Source organism: Dama dama, chromosome X, assembly GCF_033118175.1.
Source record: "Dama dama isolate Ldn47 chromosome X, ASM3311817v1, whole genome shotgun sequence".
Taxonomy (NCBI): domain Eukaryota; kingdom Metazoa; phylum Chordata; class Mammalia; order Artiodactyla; family Cervidae; genus Dama; species Dama dama.
The window spans coordinates 99,699,460-99,720,128 of record NC_083714.1 but is presented as its reverse complement, the minus strand read 5'-3'; the positions used below and the strand labels follow the sequence as shown (position 1 = coordinate 99,720,128).

The following is a 20,669-nucleotide window of genomic DNA, read 5'->3' as shown; positions in this document are numbered from 1 at the left end:
GGAGACACAAGAGACACGGGTTCCATCCCTGGGTCAGGAAGATCCCCTGGAGAAGGGAACGGCAACCCACTCCAGTATTATTGCCTGGGAAATCCCATGGACAGAGCAGCCAGGTGGGCTACAGTCCACGGGGTCACAAAGAGTTGGACACGACTGAGTGACTAAACATGCACCTACATAGTACCCATGTAGTTCTTCCAACAGCTCAGCTTTACCCTAAGCAACGTACCCACTCACCTGGAAGGGAAAATCACTGATGCTTTGTACAGAAGATGAAATACAATAGGTTTTAATATTAAATGGAATGAAGAAGTTATGCTATTATCCCATTATACCAAATTTTAAAATACTGAGCCTGATCAGATCATGAAATCCAGTTTGATTCCCTCTTTGAGTGAGGCTAAAATAGTGAAATCTAGAACTTTGTCTTGTCCCTGCCAAACTTCACTATTCTTTCACTCCTATGCTGTACTCTTTATATCCACAAGCCTCATTTCATTTATTCTATAGATCTTAAGCATCCCGATTCACAGGCATGGATTGAGACTTTCCCCAACTTTCTACTTCATTTAGTATGTATGTACAAAATTCACTAGAGCCAATATTTAGTTACAGCCAACACTATTCAATGGGAACAGTTAATGCCTGTGCTGAAAATAATTATCTTTAACAGTCTTAGCCCATAGATTTCCTCATCAGCACATAAACACAGTCGTCAGTCTGGAAACATAGCTGTGAATGTGAGTTTGTATTCTGCCAGTCATGAAAGTGAAAGTCGCTCAGTCGTGCCCAACTCTTTGCAACTCCATGGACTGTTCATGGAATTTTCCAGGCCTGAATACTGGAGTGGGTTGCCTTTTCCTTCTCCAGGGGATCTTCCAAGCCAAGGGATCGAACAAAGGCCTCCCACAATGCAGGCAGATTCTTTACCAGTTGAGCCACAAGGGAAGCCCAAGAATACTGGATTGGGTAGCCTATCCGTTCTTCAGAGGATCTTCTTGACCCAGCAATCAAGCCGCTGTCCCCTGTATTGCAGGTGGATTCTTTAACAACCAAGCTATGAGGGATGCCACTAGTCATGAATGTGTCCTCAAAATATACAGCTTATTCCCCAACCCAATAATTATTGACATACACTCCTTCCATTAATTTGGCTCTTTCTGCTCTTTGTGCCAGTTCAAAATATACATGTGATTCATAGGTCAGTTAAGAGCACTATGCTCTGAAAACTAGTCCACAGTCTCACCACAACTTTAGGGAGCCATAATTGTCTCTGCATTTTAAAAGCAGACATTATCTATGCTGCCCACCTTGATGTTTTCTGAGTGAGAGTTGTCTGCTTCACTAGAGTGATTAATGAACAAGGCTGAATTCTTTTCTGTTTTCAAGCCATTTCCCCCCTTCCTACTAACAATCTGTTTCTTTGAACTCTCTTTAACATGCTTTTTAAAAAAAAACTCACTGAAACATCTCCAGAAAACTATCGATGTCAGCACTTGAACTGGTTTCTCCATTATTCCACTAGAGAATTTAAGGATAAAATATTAATAATTTTTTATTGTTAAAGTTTTCTCATAGGTATAGGATAGAATATAATCATGTACCACACAATCTAAAAGCATTATTTTTAAAGATATATTTCTGGAAAGAAAGTACAAAGTGTTAATATTAACATTGTTAGGACCCGGCGAAGAGAACTGGGGAATAGAGGTGAGAGTAAGATGTTTTAGTGTCTACTCTTTCACACATCTGCATTTCCACGTTTGTCAATGTGTCATCTCTCCAAAAATTTTAAATTGAAAATTAAAATAAAGGGGGAAAAGTTTTTATTTGCTCTGAGTTCTATGGGATGGTGGGGGTGAGAAAAGGAAAAGAATATTAGATATTGGAGTGATTAAGGGCCCAATTTTATGGAACAGGTGAAGCCTTTATCTAAATAGAGCCCTACAGCCCTAAATAATCAATAGCTTAGACACAGAGAGAAATTTCCTATGTAGGAAGCTTTAAGAAAACTCTAGTTAAACATGAGTTGTGGAAGATATACATATATACATTTGAGTTGCCAATAAGGGGCCTGCTGTCATTAAGAGGAAAGTTTAATTATCATGTGCTACATAATAGGTAGTAAGTGCAATTTTATTTCATAAGGCTAGTACAAGATAAATGTCATGGTTTAGGTAATGAAATCTGTCAGAAGCACCTAAAATGAACTTGTCAAAAAATGGAATTAGTTATCCCATTAAAAACAGAATAATCCAACCAGGATACAATATGGACTTGGTTTGTGGTGACATAGATGGGACTTAAAAGGGGCGGGGGCATTTAAATAACACTTACAAAAAGAGAAAAAAAGAGGAATTGCAGAGTGAAGAATATTGGAGAACAATATCTGATTTGGGCAATGATGATTCCAGTTGATAATATATTTAGAAAGAAGGAAGTGCACAGCTGTGAGAAATGTCACTCTACACAGGTAAATTCTGGTACTAAGGTACAGTCCTAATGCAAGACTAAAGGGATCACTATATGAGTCAGTAGAATAGGAAAACAAAATGTGTTCAGAATGGATGGAAGATTCCCTTAAGGAAGGGAAGAGCAGAGGACAGTAGACAGTGCCCTTCAGTTAGAGGGAATGGAAGGGAAAAAGTTTGTAAAAAGAAAACAAGGTACTCATCAACAAGGAAAACACAAAATATCTACAGTAATAATGGATAGAACAATAACAACAAGCACTTCACAGAATGGAATCCCACATGGATAACAGATACCATTAACATTCAAAGTAGCTGATTATAAGAGAAATTGAAACACCACAAAGTTAGCAGCTGAGGACGAGGTATAGGGTGATGAGCAAGAGTATAGGATCTGAAGTCAGAGTTGAGATATGTAAAACAAAATGAGGTTGGTGTTAGATGACATTGAGAAGCTGGAGAGGAAATGGAAAGGGATTGGCAGGAGCAAGGGCAGAATTGGTTCTTTGCAAGGAAGCAGATCCATGAAATCCAAATACATGAGGTCAAAAGCTATGGTGGTGGTGGGGGGGACAGGTCAAAAGCAGCACAAAATAGTAGGGAAGGAAAAAAATAACTAAGAAAGCAAGGTCCTGAGACGGTAGTGTGGCATATGATCTAGACTACAGGGCTGGGGGGAGAAGGGCAGAATACTCTCCTGCCAGAAAGCCAAAGAAGACAATGGGTACTGGTAAGGGTCATACTAGGAGATGGCATTTAAGTATTAAAGGGGCTTCTGTCAACTCTGCCTAAGCAACTCTAAAAGTTCAGAGACTTTTTTTTACAGAAACAGTTTACAGTTTTTAATGAATCTGTAAATCATAAAGCTCTCATTTCCAAATAAAAACAAATTCCAGATCATGTAATGTTTATAGTGACTAGTTTATCTAAACATATACAGGTTCAGTTGTAAGATGTTAACTAAAATTTTGTGACAAATATGTTTTATCTTAAATACCAAGAACATTAGAGAATTAACGCACAGTCCTAAGGATAATCTAGTAGTCACTAAGTTTTTCTTAAGTCTTCACTTAAGAGGCTGTTATTTCTAGCACAGGCAAACATCAAACACTGGAATCTTTGATTGCTGCCATAAGAGCTAGCTTGCAAACAAGAAGCCAACCATATTAAGAATGTTTTAAGTGAACAACTTGCAAACCCCAGGGATGGACAAACCCTCAGAATGCATTAACAACCATAGCAACTGCACAGGCTATTCTTCTGAAATGAGACCTCTCAAAGCAGTATAGTTCCAAAATAAAGGATTTTACTTAAAATTGGCATAGGCACAATTTTCCCACCAATTTGTGTAAGGGACGTGTTTGGGCCTGTACAAGAGCAAAAGGAGGCTTATTAGAATACAATCCTGGAAGAAACAGGAACAGGCACAGGTACAGCTAACTCTTTTGACAGAGAGACTTTGAATAATAAACTTAAGTGTTTCGGAATAATTAAAAAAGCACATAATACAACTGCAAACTGGATGGAATCATGTCATGCAAAATGTTTAAAAGCTGTGGAACCTCAAGTCAAATAAAAATTGAGAACATATGGGAATTGGACTGATTTGGACTACTGCAAGCAGTGGCTCAGAGGCTGGGTTGTTCCTTAAGACTTAAAATAATTAAGTGAATGTGAAAGTCGCTCAGTCATGTCCAACTCTTTGCGATCCCATGGACTATGCAGTCCATGGAATTCTCTAGGCCAGAATACTGGAGTGGGTAGCCTTTCCCTTCTCCAGGGGATCATCCCAACCCAGGGATCTAACCCAGGTCTCCCGCATTGCAAGTGGATTCTTTACCAGCTGAGCCTCAAGGGAAGCCCCAAAATAATTAAAGCAAATACATTAAGCACTACAAGTTCAATCTGTACCCTTCAAAGAGTGTTTCATAATAATATACTAGAAATGACTATGGGTGTCTTTGTGTTTTGCATCTGGGAAATATTATCTGGGGAGATGGAACCATTACTGCATTGCTAAATTATGCATGTGTGATACTAATTATTGAAAGACAAGAATTCAGGAGAAATTCATTGGATCTTATAAGAAAAAACTCAATTAAAAATTAACTATCAGGCCTCCAGAGAGCTACTCCTTGGGCTTGGATTGGGTACGACTTCATAAGTTTTATTTTTTTTTTTAGTTGTTCAGTCAGGTCCCACTCTTTGTGACCCCATGGACTGTAGCCTGCCATGCTTCTCTGTCCATGGAATTTTCCAGGCAAGAATACTGGAGTGGGTTGCCATTTATTTAGGAACTACAAACTAGTACTTAAATAAGTAATCATTTGAAAGAGCAAGCAACAAAGATAACATAACAATTTATAAAAGTAACATATGTGTAACAGAGAACTTCTTCACAATTGCTAATCAAGAAATGTGCTATAACCACTGGTAAGACATATTTAAAGGTTTTTTCCTCCAACATGTATATTGCACTTTGTAAAAAATTGCGGGACAGTTGCTTTACAATGTTGTATTAGTTTCCTCTGTACAACAAACTGAATCAGCTATATGTATACATATATCCCCTTCCTTTTGGACCTCGCTTCCACAGCCTTCCCCCAATCCCATCCATCTAGGTCATCAGAGAGCACCGAGCTGAGCTCCCTGTGCTATAGAGTAGATTCTTTGCACTGACTTTATTTTTTTATTCCCCCCCCCCCAGTGTAAACTTCATTATACAGCTTTCCTCCTTACACCTAGTTGACACCTGCAATATCTGTAAACAAAAACCTTAGTTAACAAAGATAGGAGTGGACAGACAGTATTGTACCATAAGCTATCGTAGTGGAGGTCCCTTCAAACATTAGACATATTTGTGCTGTCAGAAGAGAACATGATGTTTCTGATCCTTGCAGCTGTTGGAAGAGAGGTATCAGGAGGTGCAAAGATGCCTTAGAAACGTAAACTTTCTCTCTGGTTTGTCAACTATTTTCAATCTGAGAAAGGTAAATGGTCTCTCTTGTTTTTTTCTTTTCTAAATTTATTTAATTGGAGGCTAATTACTTAACAATATTGTAGTGGTTTTGGCCAAAAATCGACATGATTCAGCCACAGGCACATATGTATTCCCCATCCAGAATCCCCCTCCCAGCTCCCTCCCCATCCCATCCCCCAGGGTCATCCCAGTGCACCAGCCCTGAGCACCCTGTCTCATGCATCGAACCTGGACCAGTGATCTGCTTCACATATGATAATATACATGTTTCAACACTACCCTCTCAAATCATCCCACCCTCGCCTTCTCCCACAGAGTCCAAAAGTCTGTTCTGTACATCTGTGTCTCTTTTGCTGTCTCACATATAGGGTCATCGTTACCATCTTTCTAAATTCCATATATATGCATTAGTATACTGTATTGGTGTTTTTCTTTCTGAATTGCTTCACTCTGTATAATAAGCTCTAGTTTCATCCAACTCATTAGAAATGATTCAAATGTATTCTTTTTAATGGCTGAGTAATATTCCATTCTGTACATGTACCACAGCTTTCTTATCCATTCATCTGCTGATGGACATCTAGGTAGCTTCCATGTCCTGGCTATTGTAAACAGTGCTGCAATGAACACTGGGGTACACGTGTCTCTTTCAATTCTGGTTTCCTTGGTGTGTATGCCCAGCAGTGGGACTGCTGGGTCATATGGCAGTTCTATTTCCAGTTTTTTAAGGAATCTCCACACTGGTCTCCATAGTGTCTGTACTAGTCTGCATTCCCACCTACAGTGTAGGAGGGTTCCTTTTTCTCGGCATCCTCCCCAGCATTTATTGTTTGTAGACATTTGGATAGCAGTCATTCTGACTGGCATGAGATGGTACCTCATTGTGGATATGATTTTCATTTCTCTGATAATGAGTGATGTTGAGCATCTTTTCATGTGTTTGTGAGCCACCTGTATGTCTTCTTTGGAGCAATGTCTGTTTAGTTTCTTGGCCCATTTTTTGATTCGGTCATTTATTTTTCTGGAATTGAGCTGCAGGAGCTGCTTGTATATTTCTGAGATTAATTCTTTGTCAGTTGCTTTGTTTGCTATTATTTTCTCCCATTCTGAAGGCTGCACTGACTTTTAAAATTCACCCTATGATGATTTTCCTAACTGCTTTATTTTGCTATTATACGGACTTGCTAGATATTTAGGTGGCCGCACACTGCCCAAAGGTAGAAATTACAATGGAGATAATTAGAAAAATGTGCTGTTATTATAAAAGGGAAAGTGCAAGGATTTTTAAAAATGGAATTTTCCCTGTTACTGAAAGAGATCTTCTCCCTTTTCTTAGAGTATTTCCTTGAGAAAACTGGTATTTGTAAATGCTTCCTCTGCCACTTACACGTATATCAAAATATATGTAAATGTTTTAAACAGTTAATAAGCCTTTTGTCAAGTCTACAAGCAAGAAATGCTGGAGAGGGTGTGGAGAAAAGGGAACCCTCTTACACTGTTGGTAGGGATGCAAACTAGTACAGCCACTATGGAGAACAGTGTGGAGGTTCCTTAAAAAACTGGAAATGTAACTGCCATATGACTCAGAAATCCCACTCCTGGGCATACACACCAAGGAAATCAGATCTGAAACAGACATGTGTACCCCAGTGTTCATCGCAGCACTGTTTATAATAGCCAGGACATGGAAGCAACCTAGATGCCCATCAGCAGACGAATGGATAAGGAAGCTGTGGTACAGATACACCATGGAATATTACTCAGCCATGAAAAAGAATTCATTTGAATCAGTTCTAATGAGATGGATAAAACCGGAGCCCATAATACAGAGTGAAGTAAGCCAGAAAGAGAAAGACCAATATAGTATACTAACGCATATATATGGAATTTAAAAAGATGGTAACGATAATCCTATATGCAAAACAGAAAAAGAGACACAGATGTACAGAACAGACTTTGGGACTCTGTGGGAGAAGGTGAGGGTGGGATGTTCTGAGAGAATAGCATTGAAACAAGTATACTATCAAGGGTGAAACAGATCACCAGCCCAGGCTGGATGCATGAGACAAGTGCTCAGGGCTGGTGCACTGGGAAAACCCAGAGGGATGGGATGGAGAGGGAGGCAGGAGGGGGGAATCGGGAAGGGGAACACATGTAAATCCATGGCTGATTCATGTCAGTGTATGGCAAAAACCACTACAATATAAAATAAATAAACAAATAAAAAAGTAAAGGTAGGAAGTAAAGTGTTATTAACTTTTTAGAAAAACAAAAGAGTTGGATACGACTCAGCAACTAAATAACAAACAACAGTTTCCCCTTATATAAAATGAGAATAAAAATGGTACCTACTTCTCCAGATTGTAACAAAGATGACTTAGTAGATGTAGTGTGTGTTTAACAGTGCTGGGCTCATAGTAAACATGGTATGAGTATTTATAAGTGATGTCACTATGTGTGTGCCTGACTCTTTGCAACCCCATGGACTGTAGCCGCAGTGGGTTGCCAGTCCCTTCTCCAGGGGATCTTCCTGACCAAGGAATTGAAAGTGAGTCTCACACTGCAGGCAGATTCTTTAACGTCTATGTCTGAACATACAGAGAGGAGATTTAAATAACTAGAAAGAATTTGGAGTTGATTTATTGATATGTATACAGTAAAGCAAAGAAATGATCAATCCATTGAAAAATAGTTAATTCCAGGGAAAAGTAAAAGTTGTGAAGAAACAGTAAGCATGGATACTACATGACTCAACTATAAACAGTCACAATAATAAACACGATACATCTAATCAGAACAGTGATAGGTAGAGGCAAATGTGTAAATGAGTGGAGGTGCGGGGAAAAGCTAAATCTCTACCTTTCATAGTGGAAAGTCAATAGATAATGTTCAAAACGAAAAAGAAATCCATTAAAAAGTTTAAGAGAGCTTGCTTCTAGGGAGCTGGAATCTGGGCGAAACAAATCAGGGAAGAGTCATTGTTTTAAGAAGACTTTGAGAACTCTTTGGCACCTTTTGTCACTTATAACTAAACTAGAGGCTAATTTCAAATTACAAAGTGGCAAAAAATATTCACAGAAATATTGGGTTAACCAGAAAGTTCATTTGGGTTTTTTCCATAACATCGTACAGAAAACCCCAAACAAACATTTTGGCCAACCCAATATATAAGAATGATAAAAGTTTATTAAACTTACTCTTCAAAAAAACTCTGTAAAAATCCTTAACTTAATATAAATAAATCAACAATGGACAGAAAGAAATTCACATACATAAATCAGCAATAAAAGTCCCCTGATTATGTTGCTTGATTAAAAAAAAAAAAACTCATACAAATTAAAATAATGAGATACTATCTTTCATTCTGGAGAATTTCTGTCCCTGGGTGCCTCTTCCTACTCCTTACCTCACAGGAGTTGTCACGTCCCCCTGTAGTCAGGGTCAGGGACGGCCCAGCAGCACTCCGATTGCCTGGCATCTTCCTGCTGGGCTTTACCCCCAGGTTCTCTTGCTGACAACTCTGCCCTTTCCAGGAACCCGAGGTCAGGTGGGCACCTGTGGACTTAACCACAGCTGCTGATGCTGGAAATGGAAGATCTTGCAGCCTTCACCACAGGGTCTGTCCCAAGGGCTAAGCAGAGATTCCAAGAAACCTGGAAAGACAGTGTTCACGTGGCCAGTTATTCTGCATTCACCCCACAAGTGCTTCCTGAGAGCACCAAAGTATTGTTCATGGCACGGAATACTGTGGAGTAGACAGTCACATCAACCTATTCAACCTATTGAACCTATTCACACCGACCTATTCAAGTCATTCATCAAAAGGGAATATGAGTGTGACCATGAGACTTAGACTAAAACTAACAAAAGCTTCATTTTTAGCTCTGTCATCCTTTAGCTATATGAATATGAAAATGTTTCTTCAGGTTTTCTTTTTCCCTAAAACAAATCAAAAATATTTATTTCAAGGGACTGTGAGAATTAAATGAGTTGATGTTTTTTAGGAACTCAGCAACAGACTGGCCCAGATAAATATTTAATTCATATTAGCAAGTACGTTTATTACAAGGAATCATGTAATATGAAGAAGGAGGTATCTCATTTAGTGTGTACATCAATCACATTATTTGTGTCCTGCTGTAATTATTATTATCTCACAGTATGCATATAGAAACAGAGGTTCAGTGATGTTAAATTGAAGTCAGTCTACCTGGCTTCAAAGCTCACATTCTCAATGGTATACCACATGGTACCTTATATGTGGGAGGCTCAAAATAAACATGGTTCTATTATTAAACACATGTTGAAAACATTATAATTTGGAAAAAATTATTAAGCAAAGTTTCTTAAGACAGAAGATATATGCCATAAGGAAAGTACTAACAGTCTGGGACTAAAATTTTTAATTACCACAACAACATCCAGAAGGAGAAACTGTTTCTCCCGTTGAGGGAACTAGGGAGGGGAAGGTGTCTCCCTGTCCAAGTTGAGGTACAATTTCATTATGATCAACTAATCCAGGCACTAAAGATTTAGTCATCCTTGTTGGGAAAGGGAAAGTACCACATAAAATGAGGAAGAACTTAAGAGAAGTTAAGAAACAAGATGAAAAAGAAACAAGAAAGTAAACAAAATAATAAGTAAAATAAAATGAAAAGTATGAATAGGTTAAATTTTAAACACGTAAAGAAGACGTTGTGTCAGAGAAAGAGAGAATATGCTTTCTTTTCTTATGCTTATAGAACTTTTTACACAATTCTATCAAATAACATGGCCAGAAAAAAAACCTGGTAGATGTCTGAATGTTATAGTATAAGATGTTATACTGTAGTATATACTTATATACTATATGTATATATAGTATATATAAGCATATAGTATATAAGATGTTATCTTCTAGTATAAGATATTCAACGTCATTATGCCTTAGGAAATACAATCAAAACCAAAAATGTTCTATTCATTAGCAAACCATTTCATATACACTAGGATGGCTAAAAAAAAAAGACAGTAACTAACGCTGGTGAGATGTGAATAAATTTGAGCTCTCAGACATTACTGGTAAAATTTTAAAATGGTAGCCACTCTGAAAAATAGGCTGGCAGTTCCTCAAAATGCTACCCATATACAGTCATCGTATGACCCAGCAGTTCTACTCCTAGTATCTACCAAGAGAAATGAAAGGCCATGTCCACTCCAGAACTTGTGCACAAATATTCACAGCAGTATTAGTCATAGTAGCCAAAAAGAGGAAACCACTTAAATGTCGACCAACTGATGAACAGATAAACAAAATTTGCTGTGTGCATACAATGGAATATTATTTGGCAATAAAAAAAGAAGTACCAATACATGCTGTAACATAAATGAACCTTGAAATCATTATCTTAAGGGAAAGAAGTCAGTCGCAAAAGACCACATATTTTATGATTTCATATATATGACATGTCCAGAATAGGCAAACACATGAGACAGAAAACTGATTAGAAGTTCCCTAGGGCTGGGGATGTAGGGTGGCATGAATGATGAATGTCTGCTAATGCGTGAAAAGTTTCTCTCTGGGGTATTGAAAACATTCTAAAATTATACTGTGGTGTTGACTAAACAATTCTGTGAATGTACTAAAAATCACTGAACCGTACACTTCAAATTCATGAATTTTAAGGTACTGAATATATATATATATATATATATATATATGTATGTCTCTTTTATATAACTAAATAAATAAATCTGCTTTAAAAGAAAAAGAAAGTGAAAGTCCCTCAGTCGTGTCCAACTCTTTGCAACCACATGGACTATCCAGTCCATGGAATTCTCCAGGCCAGAATACTGGAGTCGGTAGCCTTTCCCTTCTCCAGGGGATCTTCCCAACCCAGGGATCGAACCCAGGTCTCCCACATTGCAGGCAGATTCTTTACCCACTGAGCCACAAGGGAAAAAGAAAAAAGAAAAAGAACACTTTCCTAAATAACCCAGGATCAAAGTCAGAAATCAATACAAAGGCTACACAATTTTTACCAGAAGTCATGGAACATGCTAAAGTTGTATACAGAGTGAGATGTATATATTTTAATGGCTTTACTTTTAATTAAAAATAAATATAACAGGTGCAAATGGCGTCACCTGGAGCTTGAGCAGCTGCATGAGGGTCTCTGATACCCATGGCCATGGACAAACCAAAAGGGCAGAAGTCCAAGAATGTATTCCATAGAGCAAGGTAAAAAATACAGCAAAACCAGTTACCACTAATTTAAAGAAAATACATATTGTGAGAGATGAAAAATCTAATAGAGTGGGAAAATCTTCTGTAGGTATACAAAAGGAACTTGCACATTTCTCAAGAAGTTTTTATCTTTAATCTCTATAGAAACAGCTGATTTTTCAGCAGTGTCATAAAAATGAACCAGTTAACAGTGGTGAAGCTACAAGATTAATGGCTCAGCTGTAATACACTGGTGATGTATCAAATTGCCCCCAAAGACCAACAAAGTAAATATTCTATACAAATAAATAGATAAAACAAAAGAGAGATAGATACATGTCTTTTTCAACCCTGGTTTCCTCAGGGTGTATGAGGTGGATGAACCTAGAACAAAGAGAAAGATAAATATCGTATTCTAACACACACATACAGAATCTAGAAAAATGGTTCTGAAGAATTTGTTTACAGGACAACAGTGGAGAAACAGACATAGAGGACAGACTTAAGGACATGAGGAGAGGGGAGGAGAGGGTGAGATGTATGGAAAGAGTAACATGGAAACTTACACTACCATATGTAAAATAGATAGCCGCCAGGAATTTGCTGTCTGGCTCAGGAAACTCAAACAGGGGCTCTGTATCTACCTAGAGAGGTGGGATTGGGAGGGAGATTCAAAAGGGAGGGGATGCACATATACCTATCTATGGCTGATTCATGTTGAGGTTGAGGTTTTCTCATGCTGAGAAAACAACAAAATCCTGTAAAGCAATTACCCTTCAATAAAATAATAAATAAAAAAACGAACAAGAACAAAAGAGAGCTAAGTATTCACTCTAAAACATAGAAAAAAAAACAAAATTAAGCAACCCCCCCCTCCCCGCAAAGGAAAATAGTAATTAAGAAAAGCCTTAAATAAATCAAAAGAATATAATAGGAGTTTAAAGAAAACAAAGAGCTGGTCCTTTAAAATGACCTACGTCATAGATAACTCCCTAGCAAATGAGATAAAGAAGAGTTAAAAGACATATATATTCTCACACACACACACACACACAGGCACATACGCACACATATACAGAGAGGGAAGACAGAATGAGAATCATTCCCAGATAAGGCAGTGTTTCAAAGTAGTTATTGTAGGATATTATGCATAACTGTATAGCAACATAGTTTGTATTGATGTGAAACAGGTGCTTCCCTAGCAAAATTTAAATTTACAAACTTAATACAGGAAAATACAGATGGAACAGAATAATGAATGTGGAAGAGACCCGGGAGGGGGAGGGGGGCGGGGGAAATGACATAACAACAAATACAAATAGAAAGACTCAAAGTTAAAAAGAAAAGGCCCGGTCCACAGATCTCAGGGCCTAAGGAACAACTGTAGTGAGTTCCCTGGGTTTCCTTATCCCTGACATGTATCACAAACAGGCCACTAGAGAAGCTTATAACTCAGAACCATCAACAGGCACAGACAACAAAGCTCTAAGAAAAGCCTGCACCCCTTAATCAAAGGACCAAGAAAAGAGTCCTAACTGAGCATATCCATCCTACTCCAGCCAAACACTAATAGAACACGCATTCTCTTCAAGCACCTGTGTGACACTCTCCTGGGTCACAAAACAAACTTTGACAAATTGAAATCATACAGCTTATGTTCCCTGATTATAACAGCATCAAACTAGAAATCAATAACAGGTAACAGGAAAGTTGCCAAACTTTGGAAATTAAACAACACATTTCTATATAACCCATGGATCAAAGAGGAAGTCTCAAGGGAAATTAAAAAGTAATGAATGAAAATGAAAATACAACATATCACAATTTGGGATGCAGATAAAGCAGTGTTGAAAGGTAAATTTATAATCCTAAATGTTTATATCAGAAAAGAATTAAGGTATTAAATCAATAAGGTAAGCTCCCACCATAAGATACTAGAAAAAGAAGAGCAAAGAAAACCCAAAGCAATCAAAGGAAGCAAGTAATAAATGTAAGAGTGGAAATCAATAAAATTGAAAATAGAGAAAGATCAATGAAACTAAAAGCTGGTTTGTTGAAAAGACAATCAAATTGGTAATCCTCTAGCAAGACTGACAAAGATAAAAAGAGAGAAGACACAAATTACCAATATCAGAAATGAAACAGGAGATATAACTATAGATTCTGTAGTCATTGAAAGTAAGGGAATATCGCACACCACTTTATGCACATAAATTCAACAACATGGATGAAATAGTCCAATTTTCTCACAAAACATAGACTCCTACAATTTACCCACTATTAAATATGTAGGTACTCTGAACAGACACTAAATAGATAACCTGAACAGTTATTTAACTACTGCAGAAATTGAAGCCATAATCAAAAGCTTCCAAAAGGAATCTCCAGGCCCAGATGGTTTCACTGGAGAATTCTACTGAACATTAAAAGAAAAAATACCATCTACATAATCTCTTTCAGAAAACAGAAGAGGAGAGAACACTTCCTAACTCAGTTACTGAGATAAGTATTATCCTAATACTAAAACCAAAGACAGGACAGAAAAAGAAAACTACAGACCAATCTCTGTCACAAACTTGGACACAAAAATCCTCAAAAAAAGCATTAATTAATAATTCCTGCAATATATATAAAAAAGAATTATACACCACAGGCAAGTGAAGTTTATTCCAGGAATGTAAGGCTGGTTCAATATTCAAAACTCAATAAGGGGATTCCCCCATATTAACGGGCTGAAGAAGAAAAACCATATAAATTCACATGGTATTGACAAAATTCAACGTACATTCACGATAAAAGCAAACAGACACATAGACAAATGGAACATAACAAAGAATCTAGAAGTAGCTGCACAAAAGTATGGCAAATTTATTTTTGACAAAGGTACCAGAGGAGTCAGTGGAGGAACTGCAGTCTTTTTAACAAACAGTGCTTAAGGAACTGAGCATCAAATATATGCACCTCGATCTAAGACTCACCACTTCATACAAAACAATTCAAACTGGATCATGGACAGCGGAAGAAGAAATGAATAAAATCCTTATCACAGTGAAGACTTAATCTCTCCCTTCTCTGTAAGAGAATAAGCAAACAAAAAAGTACAAATTTTGTACAACACAAGTGATAGCTAAACAATTAAATATTATTTTCGAATTATACATGGAACATTCATTAAAAATTCACCAAGGACTAGGCCATGAGTCCCCTCAGATTTCAAGAAATGAGCTTCATGCAGACATTTTTCTAACCAAAGAAAACTTAGAAGTCTAGTAAAAAGATAAACTTTTGCAAAATGAAAGCACACTTCTAAATAACTCATGGACCCAAAAAAAAAAAAAAAAAATCCACTCTTAGAAAACACTTAAAATATAAAGCACCCAACCCTGTGGGTCTCTGAGTGAACTTTAAGATCTTAACATTGATATGAGAAAAGAGGAAAGCCTGAAAAATAAAAGGCGAATCACCCAGCTATATCCAGACAACCGACTCCATCACTGACCAGACAGAATTCCCCAACACTCACCCTCCCCGGGTCCCCTTTACCTTCACACCGCTCGGACACAGAGCACCGGGATCCTCTTCACAACAACTATTAACCCGCGGCCGAAAACTGCAGGCGCTTCCGGTCACCACCCCTAGCACCGCCCCTTCTCGGGGTTTGGGTGGGAGGTTCACACACGAAGGGGCGTGGCTCTGCACAGGCGCAAAACCGCGTTCGAAGCCGCAGTCAACCAACAGTCAACATCGCCATGTTACGGAGTCGAAGTTCTGGGGCCTTCAGTGCCCATCGGCAGCGTGGTCAGGCGGGGAACGTGGCCGCGCCAGAGTTGCGATTCCCCGTGGGGTACGCCATGTTGGAGGAGTGTCCATTCCGTACAGAGGATGAGGAAGCCTCTACTCACGTTGCGGAGCGGTGGCCCTGTCTCACAGGTGGTGGGGAGCAAGAATGGGGGCGTTTCTCTGGCGGGCTTCTTGGAGAAAGGGTCTTTGGCTCTGAACTCTATGGATCTGTGTAATGATGTTCAGAGAAGCTGAGAGGCCTCTGGAAAGACACGGAGATGCCAGTGGCTATTGTCTCCTGGCAGATAACAGGGGATGAGAAGTCGGACTGCTTGCAGGCTCCTCCTGGAACATACCACGAGGGGCGAAAGGGAAGAAATCAGGGACCTACAGGCCCTCCTAGGATACAGCACTGGAGGAAAAGGGGAAGGAGTCAGTGTAAGCTTCCCCTCTGCTGGGCTTGTGGGGTTGGCTGTGGGATTTGGATGCTCCCAAATCGACATTGTCGACATACCCACTCCAGCCACCCCAGCTAAAAGAAGTTTATACCAATTTTTAAAAAATTTTCCCTTACTCTAATACAATATGTCAATAAAAATATTTTAGGAAAAATTGCTTTTATTTTTTCATAAAATAAAATGTATATAGCAATAGTGCCCTTACTTTGCAAATGTAGCTTTAAGACAAGACCGTCGGGTGGAGAGGGAGGTGGGAGGGGGGGGATCGGGATGGGGAATACTTGTAAATCCATGGCTGATTCATGTCAATGTATGACAAAAACCACTTCAATATTGTAAAGTAATTAGCCTCCAACTAATAAAAATAAATGGAAAATAAAAAAATTAAAAAATAAGACAAGACCGCTTCTGCCGTTGAACCTGTTTGTTGCCCCTTGTCACTTCCAGTAAGGAAATCCTGGAGATGCCCTTGCCCTCTGGGAGATGTCACTGGGGCAGATGAAGAAGAAGTCATGCTGCCTTTCTCCTGGGAATGCCTACATATTTTTCAAAACCAAGTTCCAATATCTCCTTCATGGAATCCTCCTGACAGAGGTAGAGGGCTCTGTATCCCACTGCAGGCCCTTCTGAATCCTCAAGTAAGGAAGGTGTTTGGAGGAGCTCAGGTGTGAACTTGCTGGATGCGCTCAGTCTAGTGACATTCCATCTGGGCCTCGGTTTAACAATCTGGAGTATACGGGTGTCCTATTCCAATTATCCTAAGAACATCTGGGATTAATCTGTAGTCTGACAAATTTATCAGTCAGTGAGGGAGACCACACACCAGAGGAACCAAGGAGTGGTTCACTGAACAAAAGAAAAAATGGAGTTATGAAATTCTGAGGAATGGTGAAGTTCAGATGAAATGTGAATGAAGCAGTGTTTTGGTAAACTCAAAGCAAAGCAGGGCTGTATGTGGACTATAAAGTGAATTGAGAATCCTGTTTCCTTGGAAACCATAAAGTTAAGATAGATATGGAATTTTCTATCTAGATACCCCCTGTCTCTGCACTGGGGTTGGAAACCTTAGCTGCTCTTTTGTGTGTAAGTGACTTAAAATCTTCAGCAAGAGTGGGATGTTTTATCTATACTGATATCAAACAGTTTCTGATACTTTATGATTGTACAGAACAAAGTTTCTCAGTGAGTGAAAAAGCAGCAGTCCCTCAAAGCAGGAGTTCTTTATGGCATTACAGATACAGGACATCCTTGAAAGAAATAATGTTTCCTATTAATTTTCATCTGACTTTATCTGTGTCTGTTCCCCCAGCCTTACGAATGGCAGAGCATACTTTTACATTCTTAGCTAATTTTTACTTTCTTAGATGGTTAGAGTCTCTGATTATCCCAGATTCTCTTTCTGCCCCTATAGTCCTGGTCTGGGTGTTTGTTGAATGAATACATGAAAGAAGAAATGGAATCAGTGGAAGCATGTTTGGTATGCATACTAGTCTAATCACAGCACCAGGAATCATTGTTAATGTCAGTGTGATAATAGTACTATGGTTATGTTTTTAAAAAGCTAAGTCTATTAGACTATTTCAGAGAAGAAAGACGGAGCCAATAATCATATGAAGAGATGTTCAAAGTCATTAGTGATCAGGGAAATACAAATAATGAGGTAACATTTAACACCCATTCAACTTGCAAAAATTATGTCTGACAAAACAGACTGTTGGAGAGGATATATAAATACAGGATCTTCTTGCCCTGTTGAAGGAATATAAATCAGTGTGACCACTTCAGAAAATAGTTGGCATTTCCTCCTGCAGTGAATATTTACAGTCCTCACATTCTATCCTGTCCGTGCTCAGGAATATATCTAAGAGAACCACTTGCACATGAAACATAGAATATGCTTGGTATCTTGTTCACGATAGCAAAACCTGGAAACAAAAGTGAATGGAGTCAAAATGAATGAACCAGAACAGTACCCAACAATAGGGATGAATTTAAGGGGAAAAAAAAAGAAACTGTGATTCCCGAAATAGTATAAAAAGCGTAACACACTTCTATAAAATTAAAAAGAATTATTTAGCATGTTGTATAGTTGTGATAAAATTATATTAAAAGGAAATAAAAAATCAGTGAACTTGGTATTTAGGATGATGTTTACCTCAGTTGAGGACAGGCAGGGCCAGGAATTGAGGAAACACGTGGTTAGATGGAATTATTGTTAAGGCCATACCTTTTCTTTTGGGTGGTAGGTGCCATCAGTGCTAATCATATTAAAACTAACTTAATGTTTCAGTTAGTCTGGAAAATTAAACTGTGGATGGTGAGATGGACAGGGAAGCCGGCCATGCTGCAGTCTATGGGGTCGTGAAGACTCAGGCATGACTTGGTGACTGAACAACAACAACAAACTTAGATAAATATCTAAATGTAAAAAGAAATGGAGAAAAGTACAGTCCTGTCCTTGAATGGGCTAAGAAAATCTTTGGCCCCAGCCCAGAGACGCCACCCAGTGGTGGGATGACCAAGAAGGCAGGTACTCCATGGCCTTGACACTTACTGTGGCCCCTGCCAAAGGTGCTCTGCCTCTAAGGCTCACCCCGTCACACCACTCATGTACTTGCTCAAATGTCTTTTTTTCTTTTTAAACAATTTATATTGAAATGCAGTTGATTAGCAATGTTGTATTAGTTTCAAGTGCACAGTAAAGTGATTCAGTTATACAGTCATTATTTTTACATTCTCTTCTATTACAGGTTATTACAAGATACTGAATATAGTTAGTTCTCTGTGCTATCTATACAGTAGGTGCCTGTTGTTTATCTATTTTATGTATGGTAATGTGCATCTGTTAATCCCATACTCCCAATTAATCCCTCCCACTTCAAAAGTGAAAGTGAAAGTCACTCAGTGGCGCCAACTCTTTGCGACCCCACAGACTATACAGTCCATGAAATTCTCCAGGCCAGAATACTGGAGTGGGTAGCCTTTGCCTTCTCCAGGGGATCATCCCAACCCAGGGATCAAACCCACGTCTCCTGCATTGCAGGCGGATTCTTTACCAGCTGAGCCACAAGGGAAGCCCTCCCACTTTGGTAGCCATTAATTTTGAATCACCTGGTAAATAGGCCAGAGTAGCTCATCCAGATGAGGACTGTGTTGCTTCTGATGTCCAAAGAGGCCCTAGGTGTTGTCCCTCCTTTTTGCTTATGGACGAGCCAGATGCAAAACTTATTCTTCAAGAGGTTAGAAGGAGTATCTCCACAAGCCCCCCCCCAACCACTGGACCCCTAGTAATCTCACTGAGATAGAAGGCCCCTACGTTTATTTTCAGATTCATTTCCCGTCTTCTGACACACAAATATCTTATCCACAAGTCTAGAGTAGTCGCTCACTCTTGTCCGTTAGGTCTAATCAGCATAATATCCATGTAATGGACCAATGTGGGGTTCCCAGGTGGCCCCAGTGGTAAAGAACCTGCCTGCCAATGCAACAGATGTAAGGGACGTGGGTTCGATCCCTGGGTTGGGAAGATCCCCTGGAGGAGGTCACAGCAACCCGCTCCAATATTCTTACCTGGAGAATCCCATGGACAGAGGAGCCTGGCAGGCTACAGTCCATAGTGTCACAAAGAGCCAGACATGATTAAAGTGACTGAGCATGAAGACATGTGATGTGATGTCTTGTGGAAGGGAAAGTGGACCAAAATCCCTACAAACTAAATTATGACATAGGCCTGGAGAGTTGATCTACCTCTGAGGTAGGACAGTGAAGGTATATAGCTGGCCTTGCCAGTGGAAGAAAACTGCTTTTGCTGGTCTTTACTAACAGTACTGATTTTTAAAAAGGCATTTACCAGGTAAGTATCTACATGCCAAGTACCAAAGGATGTGTTCATTTGGTCAAGCAACAAAACTGTATCTGGTATAGCAGCTGCTGTTGGAGACACTACCTGGTTAAGTTTTTGATAATCCACTGTCCTTCTCCAAGATCCGTTTGTCTTCTGCGCAACGTGACAAATAGGCACATTGAATGAGGATGTAGTGGAACCACCATCCCTGCATCTTGTAATAACATACAATGGAAGAGAATGTAAGAATAATGACTATATAACTGAATCACTTTACTGTGCACTTGAAACTAAAACAACATGGCTAATCAACTGCATTTCAATAATTTTTTTTAAAAAGAAAATAAAAGACATTTGAGCAGGTGCATGAGTGGTGTGACGGGGTGAGCCTTGGAGGCAGAGCACCTTTGACAGAGGCCACAGAAAGCGTCAAGGCCTTACTTTTCTCAATTGCCTTCCTCTATTAAGAAATAAAAGCTGTCTTTATTGGTAAAAAAAAAAAAAAAAAAAAGAAGAGGAAAACAGAGAAAGAAACTGTCAAGGCCACGGAGCACCTGCCTTCTTGATCATCCCACTAGTGGGTGGAGTATCTGGGCTGGGCCCAAAGATTTTCTTAGCCCATTCAAGGACAGGACTGTACTTTTCTCCATGCAGACTTTTTCTTTTTACATTTAGATATTTATCTAACAGTTGTCATTGTTCAGTCACCAAGTCGTGTCCAAGTCTTTACTACCCCATAGACTGCCACACACCAGGCTTACCTGTCCATCTCACCATCTAACAGTTTAATTTTCCTGATTAATATAGTAGAGCTTTGTTCTTTATTTCACTTATGCTTTGTGTATAATTTAATCTCAAACTTCCAATTTAACCCTCTTCCCCACCTCCCTTTGGTAACCATAAATTTGTTTTCTACCTCTGTAAGTTTATT

The 20,669-nt window shown here is 38.9% G+C and overlaps 1 long non-coding RNA gene and 1 pseudogene across 10 annotated transcripts in view; one reads left to right on the top strand and one right to left on the bottom strand.

The window, feature by feature from the left end:
• The window catches only part of LOC133053169 (uncharacterized), a 33,802-nt gene extending 18,256 nt beyond the window's left edge, over positions 1-15,546 (bottom strand). For 9 of the 10 annotated variants that reach the window (XR_009692101.1, XR_009692099.1, XR_009692103.1 and 6 more), the window contains exons 1-3: positions 15,200-15,546; positions 14,635-14,728; positions 8,858-9,104 (exon numbers count right to left, since the gene is read on the bottom strand). This is a non-coding gene — a long non-coding RNA (uncharacterized LOC133053169). Of the gene's footprint in view, positions 1-1,462; positions 1,522-8,857; positions 9,105-14,634; positions 14,729-15,199 lie in introns of all 10 variants that reach the window. The other variant, XR_009692108.1, reaches the window with a different exon arrangement.
• Positions 10,381-11,902, top strand: LOC133052247 (ribosomal biogenesis factor-like; annotated as a pseudogene).
• Positions 15,547-20,669: the final 5,123 nt, after the last annotated feature.